Here is a 17,846-nt window from a genome sequence, read left to right as displayed (position 1 = left end):
TCATCAAGACGATCTTGATTGCTCGTGATACGCCAATCTCGTTGAAAGATTTTCGTGCTCGATTCTTGTCTTGAGCAAATGAGGCTCGACTTACCTCTCATTCTCGCTTTGTTTGTGCCTCATACATCTTCGGCTATGGTTCAGGAGCTCACAGTGGTTCATCGTCTGTCTCTCTGTCTTCAGGACAAGGTTTGCTTCCTACCCCGCCTTCTCATGTTGGTTATTCTGGTAATGCATCTTCTAGACCTCCTTCGCTGTCTTTTGGTCCTCGTCCTATTTCTCATACTGGTTTTGGTCGAGGCAAGTTCAATGGTGGACGGAATTTTAGTTCTCCTACTCGTCCAAATTTCAGAGGCATTACTCCTGTTTATCAAGGCCACAACACATTTTCTGGTTCCAAGTTTGTTCCTGAATGTCAGATTTGTAATAAAAGGGGTCATACGGCTGTTAATTGTTTCTTTAGGCATGCCAATTCTCAATCTTCAGTTTTCTGATTGCACGAGTGCCAAATCTGTGGCAAGCGTGGGCATGTTGCTTTGGATTGTTATCACAGGTCGAATTACTCATTTCAAGGTCAAGCTCCTCCTTCTTCCTTAACTGCTATGACAACACAGACTTCTTATTCTCCTGAACAAGTCTGGATTGCTGATAGTGGAGCCACACATCATATGGTGGGTGATGTGTCTCAGTTGCAAAATGTGACTCCATGTGTTACTGAGGAAAATGTCACAGTTAGAAATGGGGAAGGTCTGAATATACTTCATATCGGCACTTCTAATATTCCTGGTGCTACATCTAGGCTTACAATGCCCTCTGTTTTTCATGTTCCTGAACTCAAAGCAAATCTTTTGTCCGTGCACCAACTTTGTAAGGATAACAACTGTTATATTGTGTTTGATGTCTCTGGTTTCTTGATACAGGACAAAGTCACTCATCAGGTGCTTCTCAAGGGAAAGAGTGATCATGGTTTATATCCTATTCCACTGCTTCCTCGGTCTACAATATCTTCAATTTCTTCAATGCATAAAGCTTACATTGGCCAGAAAATAAAGTCTTCCTTGTGGCATCAGAGGTTAGGACATACCACTAATGAGGTTACAAAGAAAATGTTGCAAGCTTCTACTATTTCTGCTTCTGATGATCTTTCTTCAGCTATCTGTTCAGCATGTTTACAAGGCAAAATGCATAGGTTGTCTTTTCCTACTAGTCATTCTAGAGCCACTATGCCATTTCAATGTATCCATAGTGATGTATGGGGTCCCTCTGCTGTAAAATCCATTGATGGCTATAGATATTATGTCAATTTTGTTGATGAATGTACTGGTTTTATGTGGCTATATCCCATTTTTAATAAATCAGATGTTTTTGGAGTTTTCAAGAAGTTTTATGCTATGCTCACAAATCAGTATGATGCTAAAGTTAAGACATTTCAAACTGATGGAGGGGGTGAGTTTACTAGCACATTGTTCACTGCCTTTCTTGATTCTAAAGGCGTTACTCATCACTTGTCTTGCCCTCACACTCCTCAGCAGAATGGGTTGGCTGAAAGAAAGAATCGCCATGTTATTGACACAGCCATAACTCTTTTATCTGCTGCTTCACTTCCTACAAAGTTTTGGGTTCATTCTGTTGCTCATGCTGTTTATCTAATAAATAGAATGCCGAGTGAGGTTTTGAATCATCACTCTCCATTCCTTAAGTTGTTTGGTCATGCTCCTAATGTTCAACATCTGAGAGTTTTTGGCACTGCTGTTTATCCTTACTTGAGATGTTATAATGTGCACAAGCTTCAACCAAGGACTGCTCAATGTGTGTTCATGGGTTATGCACAAGGTTACAAGGGAGTTTTGTGTTTTAATATGCTTACTGGTAAATTTGTTGTTTCAAGACATGTTTTGCATGATGAGACAGTTTTTCCTTTTGCAAATAAAATGTCTTCGTCTGCTTCGAGTTCGTCTCATGGAAATTCACAGCCAACTCCGGTATTGGTTTCTATTTCTATTCCTGTGTCTTCATCCACTCCAGCACATAGTATGAGTTTATCACCATCTGGTTTACAACCTGCTATATCTCAGGATGTCTTTTTCCCTCACCAAGTTTCCAATAATGATCCGCTTTCTCGTGCTTCTTCTAGCAATGATTCTATTGGTGACTGAGTCCCTCTTGTTTCTATGCCAGCACCCGTGCTAAGGGATGATCAGGTACAAGTGCTTTTACCAACTAGCTCTCACTATGATGATGTTTCAGTTCCTACTGGTTCTGTTAATACCCATACTATGACTACCAGGTCCAAGGATGGTATTGTTTGTAGAAAGCCTTTTTCTGATTATCAATGTTATTATACCTCTATTCCTTCACTGCCTGATGAAACTGAGCCTGCAACTTATAAGTTAGCTTCTCAATCTCCAGTATGGATAAAAGCTATGCAGGAAGAACTTGATGCATTACACATGCAGGGTACTTGGATTTTAGTTCCAAAACCATGCCATAAAAATGTTGTTGGCAGTAAGTGGGTTTACCGGATTAAAAGAAACTCAGATGGAACTGTTTCTAGGCATAAGGCTCGTCTAGTAGCTCAAGGATTTAGTCAGGAGCCTGGATTGGATTTTAGTGAGACTTTTAGTCCTGTCGTTCGGCATACTACAGTTCGATTAATTTTGAGTATTGCTGCTATGAACAAATGGTCCTTAAGACAGTTAGATGTTAAAAATGCTTTTTTACACGGAGATCTTGAAGAAGAAGTTTTCATGAGGCAACCTCCTGGTTTTGAAGATTCTGCACATCCAGAGTTTGTGTGTCAATTAAAGAAATCTCTTTATGGTCTTAAGCAAGCTCCAAGGGCTTGGAATGCTAAATTCACTGGTTATTTACCAGCTATTGGTTTCAAATCTTCTCATTCTGATCCAAGTTTGTTTGTCAAGCATACTGGATCTGATATTGTCATTCTTCTTTTATATGTGGATGATATAATTCTTACAGGTTCCAAGGCATCTTGTATTCAAGAAGTGGTTGATGAACTGAGTGCAGTTTTTGAAATGAAAGACATGGGAAAGCTTACCTATTTCTTGGGTTTACAGATTGATTATAATGCAGAGAGTGATATATTTGTAAGTCAGAAGAAATATGCTAAAGACCTTCTACATAAAGCAGGCATGAGTTCCTGCAGACCCTGTTCAACTCCTAGTAAGCCACACACTCAAGTATTGCAGTCTGAGGGTACTCTTCTATCTGATCCCTTGTTATATCGCAGTGTTGTTGGCGCTTTACAGTATTTAACATTTACCAGACCAGATTTATCCTATGCCGTTAATTCTGTTTGCCAATACATGACTGCTCCTACCGACCTTCATTGGTTACTTGTTAAAAGGATACTCAGATATCTTCAGGGCACTCTAGATCATGGATTGAAGTTCTCTACTGGTCCTTGGCAATTACATGCTTTTAGTGATGCAGATTGGGCAGGAGATGTGAATACCAGAAGATCTACTACGGGATTTGTGGTTTTCTTAGGTCCTAATCCAATTTCATGGCAATCCAAGAAACAAACCTCTGTGGCTAGGAGTTCAACAGAAGCTGAGTATAGATCCTTGGCACATACCTCACCTGATATAGCTTGGATAAGACAGTATTGCAAGATTTAAAGTTAAATCGCCACAAGAACTTGTTTTGCACTGTGACAACTTATCAGCTATTGCACTTAGTTCTAACCCTGTTTATCATTCACGAATCAAGCATTTGGATATTGATTTTCATTTCGTCAGAGAGAGAGTTCAAAGAAGAGACTTGATTGTTCAATACATACCAACTGAAGAACAAGTGGCTGATGTATTTACCAAAGGTCTTCATAGTCCTATTTTTCTCAAACATTGTATTAATCTTAGATTGGGGAACCCAGCTGAGGTTTGAGGGGGAATGATGACTGTACATGTCTAGTCAGCATATTATCTGTAGCTGTAGATCACGTGTATATCGTGTGGTCAGATTAGGAATTGTTAAGCAATTGTATAAAGCTGGATGTACAGTAATTGTTCATTAAGAAAATACAACCAGTAAAATTCTCTTAGAAATTCATGTGTTCTCTCTCTAGCTTTCTTCCTCCTTATCTTTCTCTACACATCTCACTTTCGTTATCAGAAGTACCGTGCTTTGAGCATACAAGCTACCAAGGAATTGAGGAACTCCAATAGGCGCCACCCTTGCTTGTATAACAGGGCATGGTGGAAACTACCCAACTCCCGAAAATCCATACCTCCATTAATTTTATTATAGTAAATTGAGCTTAAACCCATCAAATTCATTTTAAATCACCAACAACCCTTTCCTTTATTTTTCTATTTAAAATACCCAATTTTTTCAAATAATACCCGTAACTATAATCCAACTAAGCAAGTTACCTAATATAATTTATAATCTGATTTATTATATTTTTAGGATTCCAAAACTACCCTTATTTACAAGATAACGTGTTATGTGGGGTTGTATTATTAACTCTTTGCTTCTTGAGTTTATTGTTTTGATTTCCTCCCACCGAATTAGCCTGCAATTCAATACTCTTTTGCATCAGTTTTGATTATGAATTTAATTTGCATAATGATCTCTTGCATAGGGATAGTCATTTGTTGGATCCTCTGTCATAAAATTTATTTTTCTGAGAAAAGCCCTGATTTTCCTTCACGCGACTTCTTGTTGCTTCCCGCCGTCAGTGTATGCGTGAGTTCACCTCAAGAATTTTTAGGTTCGTCATACTATTTTTTATGGTGTATTTTTTGTTCATAGTCCACTGCATTCCTGTTTAATGGGTTTTTTTGTTTCTTAGTAGCCTTTGGGTATCGGTGCTCTATTATTTGATAGTTGATTGATTCAGTTCTTTCTGCCTCGTCTATTATTTCATTACTTGTTTTGATAATCTACTGCAGTCACTTCTTTCTTCTTCGTCTATTTCTGTGATTATTTGTTCATAACAAGTACGTAAATTACCCACAAGAAATTAACAGGTAGATTAATTACCCCTGCTGAAATTTACTGGGTAATGATGTGTTTTTAGTTGTATAAATATAATTGGTCATTTGCTCAAATTTGTTTTATAACTCGCATGGTCCTTTTTTTTTTTCCCAGCAAGAAGTTGGGTTTTAATTTACTCATGGGGAATGTATCTAAATATATTGATAGATAGATATGTATGACAAATTATTTCCATGAGTGCTGGATTGATATTCGGATAAAATCTGTTATGTTATTAGCCAACACAGAATCATGTGCACCAGTAGGTGTAAAACTTAACCATGAAAGAAACATCAATCGGTCCCAAATCTGATGATGTAACAAAACCAAAACCAGGTGAAACAAAATTACCAAATGACAAGCATATAAAATCATTCAAATTTTTTTTTTTTGGGAAATGTATTTGATTAAATTTATTGGGATTCATTTTGGTAAACATACCCAGCAAAACGTTGTCATCGTGTGTGATTTAGTCTCCACTTCTGGATTATTGCTTATCTCAATTTGTAAAATTTCTGTAAATGAATATGTAACAACCCGATCCTTAATTAATTCTTAATTATTATTTTATTCAAGAAAAGGACTAGAATACCCTTGGATTATGTTGTTAAGTTTAAAGTTGACTTTTGACTGGAAAGGAATTTGGGAATTTCGATTACGTTGTTGTGGCACGAGATGGTCCATGTGAGCGCGTAGTGGTGCAAATCTGAGTTGTGTTGAAGGAGATACGATCAAATTACGTTGAGGGGCAAAATGATAATTTGCCGGGTCAGATTTTTAAATCTGATCTCTCTCTCTCTCTCTCTCTCTCTCTCTCTCTCTCTCTCTCTCTCTCTCCTCCGAGCTCCTCTGCGCGCAAGCCCCCTTCCCATTACTGTACTCCCGAAGCAACCCACCCACACAGCCGCCACATCCGACCACCCCAACCCTCCGGTCCCGTTTGACTCGTCGTGAAGTCACGATCTCGACCCACCCGGTTTCCTGGCCGGAAAACCCAATTCCAGCCGATGGTTTCGACTGGGTTTCTCCCGAGTGTTCACGAAGATGGCGTGGCGGTTCCGACGAGAATTTCCGTCGGACTAGGTATGTTTTCGAACCCTCTCTGCATACTCTAGCTGCCTGTTGAGTAGGAATTGGTTGATTTTGCTTGTAGGAGAACGATTTTGGAAACTAGGTTTTGGCCGGAATTCAGGTTGAGATTCCGCCCACTTCCGACCAGTTTTTGGGGTAGGTACAATAACAAAAGTGGTTCCAAATAGGGTGTTACACTTAGAGTAGGAGTCTTGAGCCGTGATTTGGAGATTTTCTGGCAAAGCATTATCGCTATAGGAACCACGCGTTGCCGGGCTTGTGTGGCAGCTCGTGGGCAGCAGGGTGAGAACCACATTCAGTCCTAGAATAATCCCTTGGTCCTCACGAGTGTGTGGGTATTCACGGATTCCAATTTGGATAACGTTTGAACCATGAACGGATCTCGCCTAGGGTGTGATTTCCGGGTTCAATATGTTTGAGCCGTTGGATCGTAGTCATTTTCAGATATACTGATCTAGATAATTCCATGATCGTTTAGGATTCGACGGATCGTCAAACGGAGTCTCGGTTACTCCAGAAATGCCAACCCTAAGGCTAGGTTTATAGTAATTGTCCGATCTTGCGATCGTGGGTAATCCGACCGTCCGATCAAGACCAAACGTTCGGGACTTATGTCGTAGGCATATGGGAACCTTTAGGGGACTCTTGCATCGTGCGGTGCGAGGTTGCGACTCGGATAGAAGCAGATCTCAGGGCATGCAAGGAGGGTATAGGCGATATTAGTGAAATTGACAAATCGAATTAGAAGAAAGAACTACGTGTGGGTTGATCCTCGATGGTAAGTGCGTAGGCAACCTAAGGTTACAAGTGCGACCACGAGGTTAGGTAGTAAAAGGTAGTGGTTAAGTTATTAGGAAATCTAACCTGTTGGAAATGTTCAATTTGAAACTCTGCGAATTTTCGGTAGAAGTCTAGCTACTAAGCGGGTTTTAGTTAGAAGGACAGTTTGGTCATTTGTGCGGCATTCGCCAAGTGTCGGACCACACGCATGTGGTTCATTTCGATTCAAAGTGGAATTTGGGTCGGGTCCTTCGAATCAATAACCTGCAATGAGTAACCATTATGACCTTCTCTTTTAAGATTTAAAATCCATAATTGACGACTTACATTACACGTTATTGCAGCTTCTGTTAGTAGGTCTCGCGAATCATCCTTATACACAGCCAAGTATGATCCTTGCCACAATGAAACCCTGCTTTACAATTACATATTTGCTTTAATATACTCATATGTGACTTAAAATCCTGATATATTATGCATAATTTAAACAGAATACTCCGACTCACCCGGAATCAGTGCAAATAAGAAAATGATGTAGTCTATCTTGTTCTTCCTTTGATAGATAAATCCACACAGACATGCAAGAAGGGTTAATGGTTGCAGATATTTGTGCTTTCCCTCAAACATCGTTACGACCAACAACTGTTGTACCTAATTGTTGCTTCCCTTTGCTTTCATCACCATGCATGAATGATATAGATAATTTAGGTGCTTCTTTGTAAGGCTTATTCTTTTCAGTACTCACAATAACATGTCCATGCCCATTTACCTTTGCCTTCCTTGGTTCCCTTAATATCTTGATCTCATTGTACACATACCTAGGCAAGTGTTTCGGTTTCCTATGTTTCTGTTTGTCTTATAACCCATGTTTTCAAATCATGTGTGGATTCATTACTCTTTACCCTCTTCTCTTTTTGAATAAATTCAAGAAGTTGTTGGACGTCGTTTGACAACTCATCACACTGCTTGTGTGCATCTGCCACAATGACTTTTGCATTACATCACAGTTCATTGTACATCACAGCCTGCACCTGTGCTTCCTCGAGTTTCACCTTCAATTTTGAAATTTCATCCTTCATTAGCTTATTTTCACTACTTAGGTTTTCCAAGTCAATAAATCACTCCTTCACCAACCTATTATTCTAGTTCGTTCTCTAACGATGCGTTTGGATGAGGGAAATAAACTTGAGATTTTGACAAAAGTCAAAATTTCTAAATTGACATGGACCAATTCTTGTGTTTGGATAAAAAAACATAGAAATTTCGAAATTCCGCTTGGGATAAAACATGGAATTTGGAGATCATAAATTCCAACTTTAAATTCTATCTAAAAGTCATCATTTCTAAAGAGTGTTGCTATTTCCACCCACCTGTTTTATTTTCCCACCCACCTTATCATCAAAATTTTAATGAAAAATTTCCCTAATTGTAAAATGACTTCTGAAGACAATTTTAAAGCCCTCTCTCTCTCTCTCTCTCTCTCTCTCTCCCATGCACCCACACCCCATATTTTCTTTTATTATATATATATATATTTTTTCCAAAACCGACTCCCATCTCCAATCAATTTAGGGGGCTGTACAACCATCTATGTCACTAGTTCAGGTGTTGGTTTCGGATGGTCTTCCTGGACCTCCTTAATTGTAATGCTTTGTTGGGAATTTCTCTTAGCTGGTGCATAGCGCCTCCGTATGAAAATTCCTCTTTTGAATGCTCCATATTTGGCCCCAGTGGCATTGGAATGATATATATATATATATATCTATTCATTTTGGGTTTTGTCTAGTGAAGGAGGAGTGAGGGTTGCGGTGAGAAAATCAAATTGGTGGTGGGGATGGCTGCGGATGGGAGAAGGAGAGGTGGATATGGGTGTGATGGTCATGGTGTTAACTGTTGGGTTTTCACCAGAGAAGGAGGTTGAGGGGGTGGCGATGAGGGCAACTTGGGGTGAGGATGAGCTAATTGAAGAATTTTTTTTTATTGTAATGGCAAATATGAAAAACAATTAAAGGTTATTTTAGGAATAATGATGGGTGGAAAGATAAATTTGGGTTTTTTTTCAAATTTACATGGTAAGTGGGAAGATAAGGTGGGTGGGGAAATAGGACAAGGGAGTGGAAATAGCAACACTCTTTCTAAAATCCTAAGAGAGATTGAGTTTAAAAAAAAGATAACTTTACAAATAAAGGTTAAATTCCGTGTTTAAAATTCGTCACCCAAACAAGAAACTTTACAAATTCTAGAATATTAATTTCCGTTGTTTATGAAATTTTTTGTATTAAATTTCTTCATCCAAATGCACTGTAAAAGTAATAAACACTCCTTTAGCCTTCCTCCGTATCAAACTCAAATTTTGTAGGCGTTATGGGGGAATCATCATGACCACAGTCGTTCACGACTCCATGAAAATCAGTGTCTTGTGTGTGGATGAGTTGGAACATGTTGGGAGGGTCCAATTCAGCAACAATTTTTTGAAATTCAAAAAAAAAAAAAAAAAAGATATGTAAATCATGACACAGAGAACATATGGGAAATCAAAAGGCACAATTGACTCAATCATATCAACACATATCCGTCTACTACCTTTCCAGAGGCAACACTAGTGATCACAGATAACGACCTTAAATATGTAGTGTTAGTCTCAGTTCCGTGCTAAAGTGTCTCACTATGTGATTTATGCCTCATTTTTCTAGCATATGGTGTCTTACGTAAATCTTTGAACACCTGTTGCAAAATTAATAATATAAAAAGAAAAATTCATTAATCAAACATGTTTGCAAAAAACATCATTATTAAAAAATAGAAAGCAATAGAAAAATACCTCATCATTACGAATTATGATATTTGCACACACTGGTGTCACACAGAAAATATATGAGTTGGGCATAGTTGTATGTAGGTGTTGTGTGTCCCACTTAACAAACTTGGGAGATACATCCACTTTATCCCTTAATGGCTCAATCAAATGCATTTTCTCGCAAAATCAAAACTATGTTTATTCAATGATTGTAAATTGTGGGTTGATTTAAAGGAATAACAAAATTAGAAACAACCAAACCCATTAAATATACGTACTGGTAAAGCAACAACGCATTCGGACACAAATGCTGGGTTTTTGCAGTCCTTCACGAGTTGCCTTTCCAAAAAGTTTGATGTCGCCTTGGCCCAATTATATTTTGGCATTGTGCGTACATCTTGGCAACGTGAAACTATGCTCCGAGAGACAGTGTTGCCACTATTGCATAACAATAATGTATTACAGAAATGCAGAACATAAGGTATTGCCTGTAACTAACTTTCACATTGCAGATTCAATATTTTGCCTACTAACTCATTCAGTGGTTTCAAAGTTCCTTTTAACAAAATATGCATTATCTTTTGAACTTCATTTATTAATATTTATCTCACAACCAACATTAGGTAAACCAAGCAGTTCCTCAACATCAAAAGCAGTGAATTTTTCATGCCTACCACTAAGTGTGAAGTCTCTAGTTGTAGCATTGAAACATTGATGATTCTGATTATATCTATATATGATTTCTTGCATGTGTTTTCGTTGACCAAACTTTCATCAAAAGCCCTAAAAAGACCCCAAAAGGGTGTCTTCCTCATAATCTCACAATGTTCTTTTTGAATACTCAATCTCAAACCATTAAAAACATTAAAAAAATGGCCCAAAACCATATATGTATTGCATTTTCCTAAACTCTCTTATGTTCAAATCCATCTTACCTAGAAACAAAACGTCACATGTCTAGTGTTATCATTTTTCATGTAACTACACTAGTACGAATACACTAGTATGTCAACGAAAAACACCTTTTGTCGTACCCATAGACTTAAATTTCGATATTATCGCCGAATATCGACGATAATATCATTTTTTTTGGGTCCCGATATTTTCGCAACATTCCATTTATATTTCGTCAATTTATCGATAATATCCTCGAAAATATCGCCGAAATATCGGGACCGATATTTTCGTTCAAATTCAATATGAAATGGTCAATATATCGCGATATTATTGATAATATTGATAATATCGCGATATGAAACCGAAAAAGACAGAAAAATGTTGAAAAGCCGCACCTTTGCGCACAGAGGGATTCGAACCCCCTCCCTTTCTCATCAAAGCCAGCTTCTTCTCCAACTCAGCTGCATTTGCTGAGTTTGTGTATATACCATCAACTTGTAATATTTATAAGGTCTTTAAAAATTGTTTGCAAGCTAATATTATCTAAGATAAATTTTCATATTAAAAAAATTCTCTAAGAATAAATTTAAGCATATATTTAATGCTATTTATTATTTTATAATGGAGTAGTATTTTGTTGTTATTATATATTATGGAGTTTTATTATTATTCACTTTGAGTTTTAATATTGTTCATTATATGTGATACTAAGTTTGAATTTTAATAGGAATTCTTTCTATGTGGTACTAAGTTACTCATACATTTTATCTTTGTTTTTTTGGTTAAGCTCATATATTTTATCATATGTATCAAGTGTAATATATTGAAGTACATTATTATAACTAAAAAATTATGGTGTGTTTAATTTTCTTTCATTAATTACTACATATTTTCTAAAGTCACAGTGTTTGTCAGGTCGCTACATAATCAACTTAAATCACTCAAACCCACCATGCCATGCATTTCCTTCCAATTTTTTGTGATAAAATAATAGACAATTGACTAAGTAAACATCCTCTAAAGTTTCAATAAAAATTTCCAAGTTTTTCTCATAATTTGTCATTTTTATTCAATTTTTATCGATATCGATATTTTCTCGATATTTCCATCGATATATCAGTGTTTTTGGACCACCGATATTTTCGAAACTCCCGATATTTTAGACCTTGGTCGTACCCATATGTGCAAAAAAACATAGTTCATATCAAAATTTTCTACCACTCAACAACAACCGTGAACAGTTCGAAAAATATAGCAACCACCGGAAAATGAATGGTTTACTTAAACATTTTTACATAATCTCAAATTCCTATTTATTGGTGGGTTTGTGGTCTGCTCTTCCTAATTTAGTGTACAAAAAAATAAAAATAAAAATAAAAAGATAAAAAGAAGCAAACTTCTAAATATGCACAAGAAGTAAATAAATTTCTTTCATATGCATAGCAATCAAATGACTATTCCTAATTTAGTGTACATTAAAAAAAAAAAAAGAGAAGCAAACTTCTAGATATGCACAACAAGTAAATAAATTTCTTTCATATGCATAAGAATCAAATGACTATGCATGAAAAAAAGAAACAACCAGAGTAACTTCATTAGAGTAAGAACATTTAGAAAAGAATGACACCCAACAACACAGAATCAAAGCATGTAATTTTCCTACCCTAAGAAAATTCCAAAATTATAAGGGAAAAAAAAAAACGAACGAAGTATATACCCAATAGTTGTAGGTGAATTGCTGTTTTTTAAAAATACCCAATAGGCCAGTTCTTTTAATATGCTGAGAGAGTACAAATAAGATATGCAGTTGCCCTGAAAATTTGACAATCCAAAAATCAGTTTCTCACTCTCAAATGGGAAATAAAATAGGTTAGAGGTTAATTTACGCAACCGCACAATCAACAAATTGTAAAATTGGGTCAATTTGATCCTCTTTATGACTTCTCTTCCATTAATTTAGCAAACATTTTCAATACCAAATGCGTCACATTATTTTAATGTGAATAATTTACCTAGTAGATTTGACATAACTATAAACCAAGGATATACAAAAAAAAAAAAAAAAAAGAGTGGCAGGTAAATTATTGATATACAAAAAAAAAACTTGGGTATTAGAAGAAATTTTCTCCGAATGCAGTTTACAAATGGTCTGAAGGTAAGTACATAAAAAACGATAGATTGGGAGTAATTTTGTGTTTAGGTATGGAAATACAATTGGTATGAAGTACATGCAGAAAATTGGTATGGAAATACAGGCAGAAAATTTCTTACGGTCAGATCTTTTAATATGATGAGAGAGTGCACATATGATATGTAGCTGCCCTGAAAATTTGACAAAACGAAAACCTATTTCTCACTCTCAAATGGGAAATAAACATAGGTTAAAGGTTTACATTATTACAATGTCCAATTCATTTGTAATTTACCTAGTGAATTGGACATAACTATAAACCAGGAATATACTAAAAAAAATAGTTGTAGGTAAATTATTGGTGTGAAGTGTTTTACAATTGGTCTAAAGCATTTACATAAAAAAAAAACAAAAAGATTAGGCGTAATTTTATGTTTAGGCATGAAAATACAATTGGTCTGAAGTATGTCTGCTAGCTTCAACTTTTGATTAGCCTTACTCCTAATTCGGTGCTAAGCTGCAAAATAAATTTCTTTCATATGCATAACAATCGAATGACTATGCATGAAAAAAAGAAGCAAAACAGAGTAACTCCATTAGGAGTAAGAACACTTAGAAAAAATGATACCCAACATCACATAATCGAAACACGCAATTTACCTACTCCGCAAGCATGCCCATCAAAATATGACCCCATAATGTACTCACCCATACCCATTTGTAGAAATTACTTGGACCTTATCTACTTACATCTCATGTATTATCTAATCTACGTATGGAAAAACAACACTTGTGTGCTCATATTGGAATTTCATCGAACACGTGATGTGCACAAATAGTTGTAGGTAAATTATTGGTCTGAAGTATTTACATAAAAAAACCAAAAGACAAGGCGTAATTTTATGTTTAGGCATGAAAATACAATTGGTCTAAAGTATGTTTGCTAAAACACGAGAGAGTTGCAGGGGAACATGCGCCTTCACCGCCAAGAAAATTTCATATGGTACAGTGGTATCAGCGGACGTGAAAAGAACCTTAGAGAAATCAACAACCACCTATCCTACCTTTTCAAAATCTTGCTACCACCGATTATTAGGATCCAAAACTCCACATAAACCATTCATTCGTGCTCATGCCAAAGCATTTTTATGGAAAAAGGAAGTGTTATGATCTCCATATTGCTGCCAGTTCACGCAGGAGCATTGTCGCCAATAAATTTCCTCTAGCTCTAGCATCTTATCAATTTCACATTTAGTTATTTTTCGCTATTGAGAGCTTACATCATAGGGGAGGAGCCAATTGCAATTGTCCAAGCTTTTGCTGTAAACTAGAAACTTTCTTTTTTGTGCTGCCAAACTTAACCTATTGCCACTTAGTCAAATCCTGAGCACATCTAGAAATATTGTGAATAGGGTTCTCACCACTGGCCCATGCACACCGAATTACCTCACCACATTCTTCGTCCTTGGACCACATCTTTTCAAACTGGAGTCGTCGATGACCCAAAGGTCGTATCGTATCTATGTCACCCTGTTGATATACATGAATAAGAATTGGATGATTGTTAGAGGAATAAGCCACCGAAGGGTGAGTAGTGAAGTTTCCCCACTGTTGCAGGAGGGGTAGATTCCCAAAACCTCTATTTAGCTGTGCTTGAACATTAGCCGCATTTTTCGGGTAGTTGCTCCAAGTAAATTTATAACTTGTAAATGGAAACTGGAGGAGAGAATAATCAGAAACAACACATTTAAAATCCTCCAGTTGGCTCTCCGTTCTTAAACGATCCCCACTCTTCTTCGTAATATCAAGAATCTTATTATAATCACTACAACATAACCAGGGTCTCATATCCACTCTACTCAAGTGTCCCAGTAACTCCCATGAGTGATATCGTTGAGTAGACTTCAAGTGTCTATAAAAACAAGTAATCCTATCACTACCCTAGAGCACTGCATGAGTTAGGTCAAGTAACTTGAACATCTATATGACCCGCAGAAGAGGATATCAGTACCACTTGCATTCCATGTTTCCATAACAATCACAACCCTTTCAGAAAGACCAATCCAAGGAACACAACACACACCTCTAGCCCCTAACCTAGTTACCAATTCTCCTATTTTAACCACAGTCATACGGTTTCAACAAGGAAGATCAAATCCAGCTTCTTTTCCTGGAGAAGATTATTCAAGTCTCGGAACATTTGTTGGTTGCCAAGCCCCTGAACGTTCCAACTAAAGACCAACATTGGGATCGGGGAGACCCCATAAGGCTAGTCTCTTCCGCCTATTCAGTAACATTAATAAGGCAAAGACGTCGTCTGCTATAACCAAAAGAGCCGACGTCTTCATTCTACTCCCTCTTTAGAATCTCACCTTTTTATGTGCCTTTCCCCTGAGACACTCCCTTCCATTGCCGTTTTCAGGTATTGTGTGCCATCCTTTCTTGGTGTACCCTTCCCCTCTTCTTCCCCATACCCTCAGTCTATCTAATCAAGGGCATAAAGTTGAACGGGTCAGAAGTAGAGTCTTCAACCATATCAAACATTTCGGACAAGTAGCCAATTGAAGCTCTGCCATATTGTTCATGTGAAACTGCGATTCATTCCCCCTGGTAAAGCCAAAGAACCCAATGGATTTTCTAACCATGTGGAGATGACAACGTGTTGGATTCATGGTTTCCCCGTCATTTGTGACACCAAAGGTTATGTGATCATGTCTGAACAATCCACTCCTCACCCAATAAATCATAAGCTAGCAAAGGAGACAAGACATGCCTAACCCCACCTTTCTGAGTTTCGAAGGGAACTTCATTCAATAAGGTATCATCTCCCACCATAGTTGCTAGCTGCCAGCTGCCTCTTCCCCCCATTGTTTCCTAGTTTTGCAAGGGAATGATGTCATGTTGGCTTTAATGTATGGGCACAATGCTATTCTATATATGGAAATATATTTCCGGTCATAGCTAGCGAATCATTGAGGAGAATAAGCTAAGTAAGAAGGATTATGCCCAAACTACGTGTCAAGAATTAGAAGTTTTGGAGCAAATAAGGATTGATGCCTATAACCTGTTGCAACCTCAAAAACAGATAGTGCTGAGAAGTGTTTCTTCCTCGGCCTCAATCATTTTGATGCAATCAAGATTTAGCAAACCACCCACTTCACCAACATCATTTGCACTCGGCTGCAAAGGTCACCGTGTTAGCACGCCACACATTCACACACCCTAAGAAGGACATCAGTTGCAATCATTCTCTTATCCAAATTTTTGTACTTTATTATTTATCATTAATAAAGGAGCCGAGATTATTTGAGCTCAACAAATGTCAAGTCCAAACCTTAATTAGAGCACATATCGTTCTCGAATATTGACATTGGAATCTAACTCAATTAGAATTCTGAGAAGTGAAAAACACTCAACCAATTATTGGGAATGACCATAATCCCATCCCCATCATGTCGTACGTGCTGATCATAACGTTGCAACACTTACAATAAAACATTCAACCGTTCTGACCAGAAGCGGATCATATATCCCTGAAATTGGTGTCGCCTCCATGTCCCCTTCCTATTTGTCCATCCACTTAACAAAAAATTAACACTATCAATTTTAAATAGAACTTAAAAACAAAAACAAAAACAAAAACCTTGCATTAGGAGCCATGACCCACGACCCCCCACCCCCTGATCCCAACAACCAACTAACATCACCACTCCAAACCATCGACGATAGCCCCTTCTCCTCCTCACTGTCACCCCAACCCCTTATTGAACCACCATTGAATCTTGAGTGGCAATCCTCAACTTTCAACCATGTCGACAAAGGTCTAGCATCACATTTCTCCTCTAAACCCTACAAACCCACCCCGATCAAATACCAAAATTAATGTTGCTCATATCCAATATGAAACCCTTTCCATGAAATTTTTTAGGATCCTCAAAAGTTCCCATTCTTCGGTGACTTTGACTTCAAGTTAGAGAGGAGGATGATTTTTATCTTAATTTTTATATTAAAAAAATATAACTTAATAGTGTTAATCTTCATAGAAGAGCATTTCCAGTGTTGAGGGCTGGAAATGGTAGCCCTAGCAAATGGTAGGGGCCACCAAACCGGGCAAGCCCAAAGGTAGCTCGAGCCTGAGCTCGTGCCCAAGGGCTGATGGCATCAACCCTGTTTTCCACCAACGGCTACAAGCCACGTGGCGCATACTGGTGTGTCTGATCCTAATTTCTCCTCCACATCCAACGGCTGTCAAAAAATACCAAAATTTTTTTTTTTTCTATAAATACCTATCAATATTCTTCACTTTCCATACCAAATTTTCTTCACTCTCCACACCAAATTCTTGTCAATGCTGTATTCATGGGATCAGGTTCGAACGCCTCTGGTTCATCATAGTCATACTCATCCTCCACAATCATGTTATGGAGGACGATGCACGTCATCATAGTGCTCCGAAGCACATCTTCATCAAACATGTGAGCAGGCCTTCTAATGACTGCTCACCGAGCTTGGAGGATACCAAAACACCTTTCCACATCTTTCCTATAACCCTCTTGATAGCAGCAAATGATTTTTCCTTCTTTGATTGGGGATGCGGAATTGTTTTGACGAATGTCGTCCACCTTGGGTAAATTTCATATGCTAGGTAGCACCACTCGAGTAGACGGTATTATTGATTTCATAGGTGATCTGAGGGGCTTAACCTCTCAACACATTGTTGAACACCGGGGATTGACCGACCATGTTGAAGTCGTTTTGAGATCCCGCAACTCCGAAAAAGGCATGCCAAACCTAAGTTTCGAATTATGCAACGACTTCCAAAATTATACTTTTTTGGCCCTTCATATTCCCCTAATCTCCTTGCCAGACAGTTGGGCAATTCTTCCATTGTCAGTGCATACAATCGATGCTTCCAATCATGCTTGGGAAACCTCGAGCCTCAACTTTTTGTAGAAGTCTTTAGAGATCCCTAGGTGTAGGTTTGCAGAGGTAATCCCTCATGTAGAGAGTTTCGATTGCATCACAGAATCTGACCAAGCTCTCTAGGATAGTGGATTTCCCTATTCTAGCAATCTCATCCATCTGGTGTGCACATGCGCTAAACGCCAGCATTCGTAAAGAAGTTGTAAGTTTTTTTTCCTGGAAGAA

Source organism: Prunus mume, linkage group LG7 (genome assembly GCF_029339155.1).
Source record: "Prunus mume cultivar Tortuosa linkage group LG7, ASM2933915v1, whole genome shotgun sequence".
In the NCBI taxonomy this organism is placed as follows: Eukaryota; Viridiplantae; Streptophyta; class Magnoliopsida; order Rosales; family Rosaceae; genus Prunus; species Prunus mume.
This window is presented reverse-complemented; position numbering follows the sequence as displayed.